Source organism: Piliocolobus tephrosceles, chromosome 4, assembly GCF_002776525.5.
Source record: "Piliocolobus tephrosceles isolate RC106 chromosome 4, ASM277652v3, whole genome shotgun sequence".
In the NCBI taxonomy this organism is placed as follows: Eukaryota; Metazoa; Chordata; class Mammalia; order Primates; family Cercopithecidae; genus Piliocolobus; species Piliocolobus tephrosceles.
Genome location: NC_045437.1, coordinates 163,166,255 through 163,175,902, shown reverse-complemented (window position 1 = coordinate 163,175,902; position 9,648 = coordinate 163,166,255).

The window sequence follows — 9,648 nt, the reverse complement described above, 5'->3', positions numbered from 1 at the left end:
TTTTTTGAGACGGAGTTTCACTCTTATTGCCCAGGTTGGAGTGCAATGGCGCGATCTTGGCTCACTGCAACCTCCACCTCCTGGGTTCAAGCAATTCTCCTACCTCAGCCTCCCTAGTAGCTGGGATTACAGGCATGTGCCACCATGCCCGGCTAATTTTTGTATCTTTAGTAGAGACGGGGTTTCTCCACGTTGGTCAGGCTGGTTTCAAACTCCCAACCTCAGGTGATCCGCCTGCCCCAGTATCCCAAAATGCTGGATTACAGGCATGAGCCACCACTGGCGGGAGCTTTCTTTTTTTTTTTTTTTTTTTTTTTTTTTTTTTTTTTTTTTTTTTTTTTGAGACGGAGTCTGGCTCTGTCTCCTGGGCTGGAGTGCAGTGGCCGGATCTCAGCTCACTGCAAGCTCCGCCTCCCAGGTTTACGCCATTCTCCTGCCTCAGCCTCCGGAGTAGCTGGGACTACAGGCGCCCGCCACCTCGCCCGGCTAGTTTTTTGTATTTTTTAGTAGAGACGGGGTTTCACCGGGTTAGCCAGGATGGTCTCGATCTCCTGACCTCGTGATCCGCCCGTCTCGGCCTCCCAAAGTGCTGGGATTACAGGCTTGAGCCACCGCGCCCGGCCCCGGGAGCTTTCTTTTATGGTGAAGTTGTTTAAGGAAGCATTTAGTATGACTAATCTGTTTTCCCCTTTGGAAATGCTTCACTTAAGTACAGCCTAATTAGGAGGGAATAGACAATGCACCCAAGGTCAAGACTGGACTTGCTTTGTTACCTTCTTTTTTTTTTTTTTTTTGAGACGGAGTCTTGCTCTGCCGCCCAGGCTGGAGTGCAGTGGCCGGATCTCAGCTCACTGCAAGCTCCACCTCCCGGGTTCACGCCATTCTCCTGTCTCAGCCTCCCGAGTAGCTGGGACTACAGGCGCCCGCCTCGTCGCCCGGCTAGTTTTTTGTATTTTCTATTAGAGACGGGGTTTCACCGTATTAGCCAGGATGGTCTCGATCTCCTGACCTCGTGATCCGCCCGTCTCGGCCTCCCAAAGTGCTGGGATTACAGGCTTGAGCCACCGCGCCCGGCATGCTTTGTTACCTTCTAAAGACTCATGAGAGTGGCAATATTTAAGAATTGATACATTTAGAATGAGCCATGAACTGATGTGTGGGTGTGCATTTTTAATCAAAGCAGGAATGACATATCTAATCATGTCACCAACTCAAATTTCTCGTGTCTTAGTGCAAATCAAATTAATACTATGACTCTTATTTATCTTTTTAAAAAAGCAATTCCCAACATGTATTACTTATTTATTTAGAAAATAAATAACTTTATCAACCTGCTTTGGAGACATAAAGTGCCCTGAGGAAGCAGTAGTCAGAATAAAAGCCAGCTACTGCAATTATCTCATGCCACCCTCTTGGATTCAAAAACTCACAGCTGGGCATGCACCTGTCATCCCAGCTACTTGGGAACCTGATGTGATTAGATTGCTTGAGCCCAGGAGTTCGAGACCAGCTTGGACAATGTAGTGAGACTCCTGTCTCCAAAAAAAAAAAAATAATAATAAGATTTACAAGCCTAGTTTCTCCCTGTTTCCTCTCCTTCACCACATTCCACTGATGTTGGCCTTCCTCCTGTACTTCCAGTATAGTGAGTTTGTCCCCATCTCAGAATGACCTGGAAAGTTCTTCCTGAGATTTTCACATGGCTGCCTCTTTCTTTTTATCTATCTATCTATCTATGGCAGGGTCTTACTCTGTCACCCGGGCTGTCACTGCAGCCTCGACCTCCCAGGCTCAAGTGATCCTCCCACCTCAACCTCCCAATGTTCTGGGATTACAAGTGTAAGCCACCATGCCTGGCATCATTCAGTTTTTTCTTTTTTTTGAGCAATAAAGCTTTTTAATCACCTGGGTGCAGGCGGGCTGAGTCCAAAAAGAGAGTCAGCAAAGGGTGGTGGAATTATCATTAGTTCTTACAGGCTTGGGATAGGCGGTGGAGTTAGGAGCAATTTTTTGTAGGCAGGGGGTGGATCTCACAAAGTACATTCTCAAGGGTAAGGAGAATATTATAAAGGACCTTCTTAAGGGTGTGGGAATATCACAAAGTGCATTATCACAAGGGCGGAGAGGCTATATTGTCATAAGGTCAATTGATCAGTTAGGGTGGGGCAGGAACAGATCACAATGGTGGAATGTCATCTTTTGTGGTTCTTCACTTGCTTCAGGCCATCTGGATGTATAAGTGCAGGTCACAGGGGACATGATGGCTTAGCTTGGGCTCAGAGGCCTGACATTCCTGTCTTCTTATATTAATAAGAAAAACAAAACAAAATGGTGATGAAGTGTTGGGGCAGCAAAAATGTTTGGCTATGGTATGGAGAGAGAATGGGCAATGTTTCTCAGGGCTGCTTCAAGCGAGATTAGGGGCAGCGTGGGACCCTAGAGTGGGAGAGATTAAACTGAAGAAAGATTTGGGGGTAAAGGGTGATATTGTGGGGTTGTTTGAAGGAGCATTTGTCATATAGAATGATTGGTGATTGCCTAGATGTGGTTTTTTATGAACTGAGAAACTAAATAAAAGACACAAGGTCCAAATAAAAGAAGGAGAAAAATAGGTATTAAAGGACTAAGAATTGGGAGTACCCAGGACATCCAATTAGAGAGTGTCCAAGGGGGTTCAGCATAATTATTTGCTTGGCCGGCAAGTTTTTGGGCTTTATCCTTGAGGTTTTTTTTATGTTGTCATATACAAGACCAGATTGGTTTAGGTAAAAACAACACTCTTCGTTTAAAATTATACAGAGTCCCCTTTTTTTAAAGGAGTGAGTAAGTCAGAGCCTCAGTAATTTTGGAGGAAAGAGAACTGCAAAGCCAGCAATTGTTTGTTAAAGAAGGATTAGAAACGGTTAGGAGAGAGTGCGATTGATAGTGTGGTGGAGATAGCTGGGGAGAGGTAGAGGGTGGCATAAGAACGGGAACGAGAATAAGAGTGAGTATAAAAGTAAAGAACAGGACTTCATCAGGGTGAAAGTATTGGAGGGTGCCCTGTCAGCACAGATCATCCATCCACTCCAAGAGGGAGTCAAGAGTGGCAGATTGGGGATAGTACCAGGAGATATCCACTACGGTGGTTTGGAGGAAAAGTGTAAACTGGCAGTGTAAAGAAGGGCAGGGCATATACAAGTAGTTGAGAATGGTGAATAGGAGTATGACTAGACATAAGATAGTAGGGATGACAAGTTTTTGGGGTACAGTTCAAGTAGTGGGGGTGACTGTGTAAAGTCCTGTTGTAAAGAGTAGGGTAAGGAAGAAGAGACCTAATAAAAATGAAAGGATGTATTAGGCTCATAAGTGTTACTATTATCCTTTAGGAATGAAGGTGAGTTTAAGGGAAGTAGGAGAGAGTACTTGTGACTTCCAGGAGGAAGAGGAGAAATCAGGTTGTCTGTCTGATGGGCACAGCTTTACTCTGGAATGATGAACCTAATGGGGTGGTTCTGCAGACGAACAGCCATTGGGGTACTATAGATGACTAAGTGGGGTCCAGTCCACTGAGGTTGTAGAGTTTGAGGGGTCAGATTCTTAACAAGAACTGATCGACCAGCTAGGGTGTCTTCATATGGCTGGGAATCTGCGGTAGGCAAAAGAAGATTAGCAGCTTGGCAAATTTCCTGTCTAGCTTGCTGGAGGACTGGAAGATAAGCACCTAGAGGGCTGGTGTCTGGAATGAGACTGGGGCCTAATAAAAAGGAGCATCCATACAGGAGCTCAAATGGGCTGTACCCTGTAGTATCCCGAGGACAGGCCTGAATTCTGAGAAGGGCAGTGATAAAAGTACTGTCTAGTCCTTTTTAAGTTGGAGGCTGAGCTTGGTGAGGTGTGTCTTTAAAAGACCATTAGTTCTTTCTACCTTTCCTGGGGATTGAGGGTGATAAGCAGCATGAAGTTTCCATTGAATGTCCAGGGCCTGGGAGACTACCTGAGACTTGACTAATAAAGGCTGGTCTGTTATTGGACTGTATAGAGGTGGGAAGGCCAAACTGAGGAATTGTCTGACAGAAGAGAAGAAATGATCCTGGTGGTCTTCTCAGACCCTGTGGGAAAGGCCTCTACCCATCCAGTGAAAGTGTCTACCCAGACCAAGAGGTATTTTAGTTTCCTGACTCGTGGCATGTGAGTAAAGTCAATTTGTCAGTCCTGGGCAGGGGCAAATCACCGAGCTTGATGTGTAGGGAAGGGAGGGGGCCTGAACAATCCCTGAGGAGTAGTAGAATAGCAATGGAACACTGAGAAGTGATGTCCTTGAGGATGGATTTCCACAATGGAAAGGAAATGGGAGGTTCTAAGAGGCAGGCTAACGGCTTGTAACTACAGGGAAGAGGTTATGAAATGATGACAGAACAGAATGGGCCTGTGAGGCTGGAAGGAGATATTCTCCTTGGTCCAAGAACCATTTGCTTGTGTGGGAAGACATTGATAGGTGGAAGTTTCATTGGGGAAGTAGGTGGGAGTAACCGATGAAAAGGAGAAAAACTGGCCATGGGGGATAGATGTTGGAACGCTAGCTGCTTGTCTAGCCACCTTATCAGCATAAGTGTTGCCCTGAGTGATGGGATCTGATGCCTTTTAGTGGCCCTTGCAGTGAATGACTCCAGCTTCCTTTGGAAGTAAAGTGGCCTTGAGATGAGTTTTTATTAAAGAGGCATATATGATGGAGGACCCTTGTGTAGTGAGGAAACCTCTTTCTGCCCATATAACAGCATGGTGGTGCAGGACATGGAAGGCATATTTAGAGTCAGTATAAACAGTGATGCATAGTCCCTTTGCAAGAACGAAGGCCTGAGTTAAGGCAATGAGTTCGGCTTGCTGAGAGGTAGTGAAGTGGCACAGAGCAGTAGCCTCAATGATAGATGAGGAAGATATTATAGCATAGACTGCCTTTGCTGGTGAGTGGCGATTAGGCCTGGTGAAACTGCCATCCATAAACCAAGTGTGATCAGGGTAAGGAACAGGAAAGAAGGAAATATGGGGAAATGGAGTGAATGTCAGGTGGATCAGAGAGATACAGTCATGGGGGTCAGGTGTGGTATCAGGAATGATGCGGGAGGCCAGACTAAAGTCTGGGCCAGGAACAATGGTAACTGTGGGAGATTCAACAAAGAGTGAGTACAGCTGAAGGAGCTGGAGGGCAGAAAGTATGTGCGTCAGGTGTGAGGAAGAAAATAGATTTTGGAAGTTATGAGAACTGTACAGAGAGTGTTGAGCATAGTTTGTGATTTTGAGGGTCTCTAAGAGTTTTAAAGCAGCGGCAGCCACCACACGCAGACACGAGGGCTAGGCTAAAAGAGTGAGGTCAAGTTGTTTGGACAGAAAGGCTACAGGGTGCGATACTGGCTCTTGTGTAAGAATTCTCACCACACAGCCCTGCACTTTGGCTGTATGTAATGAAAAATGTTGGGATGAGTTATGAAGAGCTAGCTTTTAGGGCTGTTTTTTAAGGAATGGAAAGGGGAGTGAGGAAATGATTTAGGATTTACAGGGTCAGTTAGGTTTATCTGGAACAGAATAATGGGTTGTGGAGGGAGGTATTGAGGATAGGAGCGTGTACGGGTTTGGCACCACGGGGTGGATAGACAAGACAATTTGGTTGATAAGGTGCAGATCCTGAACTAACCTGTAAGGCTTGTCTGGTTTTTGGACAGGTAAAATGGAGGAGTCATAAGGAGAGTTTATAGGCTTTTAAAGGCCATGCTGTAACAGGCAAGTGATAACAGGCTTTAATCCTTTAAAGGGTGCTGTGGGATGAGACACTGGCATTGAGCGGGGTAAGGGCGATTAGGTACTAATGGGATGGTAAGGGGTGCATGACTGGTCACCAAGGAGGGAGTAGAGGTGTCCTATATTTGTGGATTCAGGTGGGGAGATACAAGGGGAGGATGTGAAGGAGGCTTTGAACTGGGCAAAAAGGTGGCAATGAGGTGTGGCTGTAGCCTAGGAATAGTCAGGGAAGCAGATCATTTAGTTAAACTGTCTTGACCTAATAAGGGGACTGGGCAGGTGGGGATAACTAAAAAGGAGTGCATGAAAGAATGTTGTCCAAGTTGGCACCAGAGTTGGGGAGTTTTAAGTGGTCTAGCAGCCTGGCTGTCAATACCCACAACAGTTATGGAGGCAAGGGAAACAGGCCCTTGAAAAGAAGGTAATCTGGAGTGGATAGCCCCCATATCAATTAAACAGGGATGAACTTAGCCTCCACTGTAAGAGTTACCCGAAGCTCAGCATCCGTGATGGTCCGGAGGACCTCAGAGGTGATCGGGCAGTGTCAGTCTTCAGCCACTAAACTGAAGAGATATGGGAAGGTGTCAGCCAAGGAACGTTGGGTTTGGGCTCCAGGAGCTTTAGGAGTGGCGTCAATGTGAGTCGCACAGTCCGACCTCCGGTAGGGGCCCACACAGACAGGGCATGGCTTAGGAGGAATACCGGGCTGTGGGCATTCTGAGGCCCAGTGGCCAGGCTTTTGGCATTTGAAGCAAGGTCCATGAGGAGGTTTTGAAGGAGCCGCTGGGAGCTGTGCTTGGATGTTCTGAAGTTTTTGTTGCTGGAGATGTGGTTGTGGGTTGTCTTACAGCGGAGGCCAGTAGCTGTAACTCAGAGATGCACTGTCACTTGGCTGCCTCTTCTCTATTATTGTGCACCATGAAGGCGAGGTTAATTAAGTTCTGTTGTAGGGTTTGAGGGCCAGAATCCAATTTTTGGGGTTTTTTCTAATGTTGGGAGGGGATTGGGTAATAAAAAGCATATTGAGAATAAAATGGCCCTCTGGCCTCTCTGGGTCTAGGGCGGTAAAGTGTTTAAGGGTTGTTGCCAAATGGGCCATGAACTGGGCTGGGTTTTTATATTTGATGAAAAAGAGCCTAAAAGCTAACTGATCCGGGAGAGGTCGGCTAAAGAAAAAGGAGCATTAACCTTAACTATGCCTTCAGCTCCAGCCACCTTTCCAAGAGGAAATTGTTGAAGGAGGGCTAGTCCCGGAACGAAGCTGTAAGCCAGACGGGTGTGAGGAGGGGAGGTGATAGAAGCATTACAGTGTGGAGGAGCAGAGACCAAGGAAGAATTGGGACCTGGCGCGGCCTGGTGAGGAGCAGCCTGGGGAGGAGGGGAGAGGTCAGACGAGTGTAGAAAAGGAGGATTCAAAGGACCCAGAGCTTGGGGTGGAGACTGAAGGAACAGACAGGAGAGAAAGAAGAAAGACTTGGGATGAGTCACATTGGGAGCAGAGACTAGGGAGGGACCAATGTGTAAAAGAATGCCCAGACATCAGGCACCTCAGACCATTTGCCCATTTTTCAACAAAAATTATCTATATCTTGTAGGATAGACAAGTCGAAAGTGCCATTCTCTGGCCACTTGGAACTACTGTCAAGTTTGTATTGGGGCCAAGCGGTACTGCAGAAGAAAATAAGGCATTTTAGTTTAAGTTCTTGAGAGAAGAAGGGGTAATGGAGGGTGGAAGCTTAGTGAAAAGACCGCTTACCCGATTTGAAATTGGTGAGATGTTCCTTGGGCTAGTGGGTGTGAGGACCCGAGGTCATAGGTGGATCTCCTCACAGAGTGAGGGCGAGGACAGTGGGCTGGTCTCCTGAAGTAGTCCTCCTGTCCCAGGTTTTCAGCACCAAATGTCACGCGCATCTGTGTGAAGAGAACACCAAACAGGCTTTGTGTGGCCAATAAAACTTTTTAATCACCTGGGTGCAGGCAGGCTGAGTCCAGAAAGAGTCAGCCCAGTTTTCTCTTTTCTTTTCTTTTCTTTTTTTTTGAGAAGGAGTCTCACTCTGTCACCCAGGCTGGAGGGCAGTGGTGCAATCTCGGTTCACTGCAACCTCTGCCTCCCAGATTCAAACAATCCTCGTGCCTCAGCCTCTGGAGTAGCTGGGATTACAGGTGTGTACCACCACGCCTGGCTGATTTTTGTATTTTTAGTAGAGACAGGGTTTCACCATGTTGGCCAGGCTGGTCTCAAACTCCTGGCCTCAAGTGATCTGCCTATCTCGGCCTCCCAAAGTGCTGGGATTACAGGTGTGAGCTACCTTGCCCAGCCACATTATTCAGTTTTAAAATTGAATGCCATCTCCTCGGGGAGGTAGAGCAGATGCTGCTGGGTGCCCTGCCCATGCCCCCTCGCCAGGCTGTGCATTCATCCTCTAGCTGCTATGGGCCTTGGCTGCTAATGGCTCAGGCCATTGTCCTTTCACAGAGGATTGTTGTTGGCCGAGAGGAGCCTCCTCCCCTAGAAGTGGTCCTGGAGATGATGGCTGAGAGGTTACATCCTCCTCTTGGAGGAACCAGAGCCAAAGACTCACTGATGGAGGGATATAGCAGCCTTCTCACCTCTGGGTGGGACAACTTCTGCGGTACAATTAACAGCTGAGAGCTTGCTATGGGATCAGGTGGAGGCTAAACTTCCTTTATTATTATTATTATTATTATTTTTTTTTTTTTTTTTTTAAGGCAGAGTCTCACCATTCTGTTGCCCAGGTTGGAGTGTAGTGGTATGATATCAGCTCAATGCAACTTCCTGCCCCCCAGGTTCAAGTGATTCTCCTGCCTCAGCCTCCCAGTAGCTGAGATTACAGGCACACAGCACCATGCCCGGCTAATTTTTGTATTTGTAGTAGAGACGGGGTTTCACCATGCTGTCCAGGCTGTCTTGAACTCCTGATCTCAAGTGATCCACCCACTTTTGGCTCCCAAAGTGCTGGGATTACATGTGTGAGTCATTGTGCCTGGCCGGGAGGCTAAACTTCTGAAGTCATTTTGCCTAACTTTTTCCCTGGTGTCTTCTACTGTTTTACTCCCAGGTTTCTTCTTAAAATCACTGAAGCAAGAATTCCTGCCTCAGTTTCTGCCCACCGGGGAACATAATCTAAAGGCAGTGATAGAAGTGGGCCTAGGAAACTGACTAGATCTAGATTGGGACATTGGATCACTCGTCCACTAGATGGCAGTGAGAACCCCATCATTGGTGGTGGGAATGACTGGTGATGCAGTTGCTAACATGTTCACCTGTAGTTCACTGGGGACGAAGTGTAGTTCGAATTGTGTTAAACTGTGGAATGGCCCTGGCATTTGAGTGTATGGAGAAAGCAGGGAAAACCTGGGCATGCAGGACCGCTGTACTATTTTTTCAACTTCTTGTGAGTCTGTAATTCTTTCAAAATAAAAAATTTAAAAACTGAAGATGGGCTGGACGAGATGGTTCACGCCTGTAATCCCAGCCTTTTGTGAGGCCAAGGCAGGAGGACTGCTTGAGCCCAAGAGTTTGAGACCAGTCTGGGCAACATGGTAAAACCCCACCTTCACAAAAAAATACAAAAATTCGCTGGATGTGGTGGTGCATGCCTACAGTCCCAGCTAGTCAGGAGCCTGAGGTGGGAGGATCACTTGAGCCAGGGAGATCAAAGCTGCAGTGAGCCGTGATTGTGCCCCTGCACCCTTGCCTGGGTGACAGGGTGAGACCCTGTCTCAAAACAAAACAAAACACTGAAGTAAATAAATGACGATATCATGAAGACAATATTGTATCCTAGGTGTACTAGTAAACATTAGTGCCATCCTCAAGGATTAAGGGATGCAGAGACAATGATTCTCACA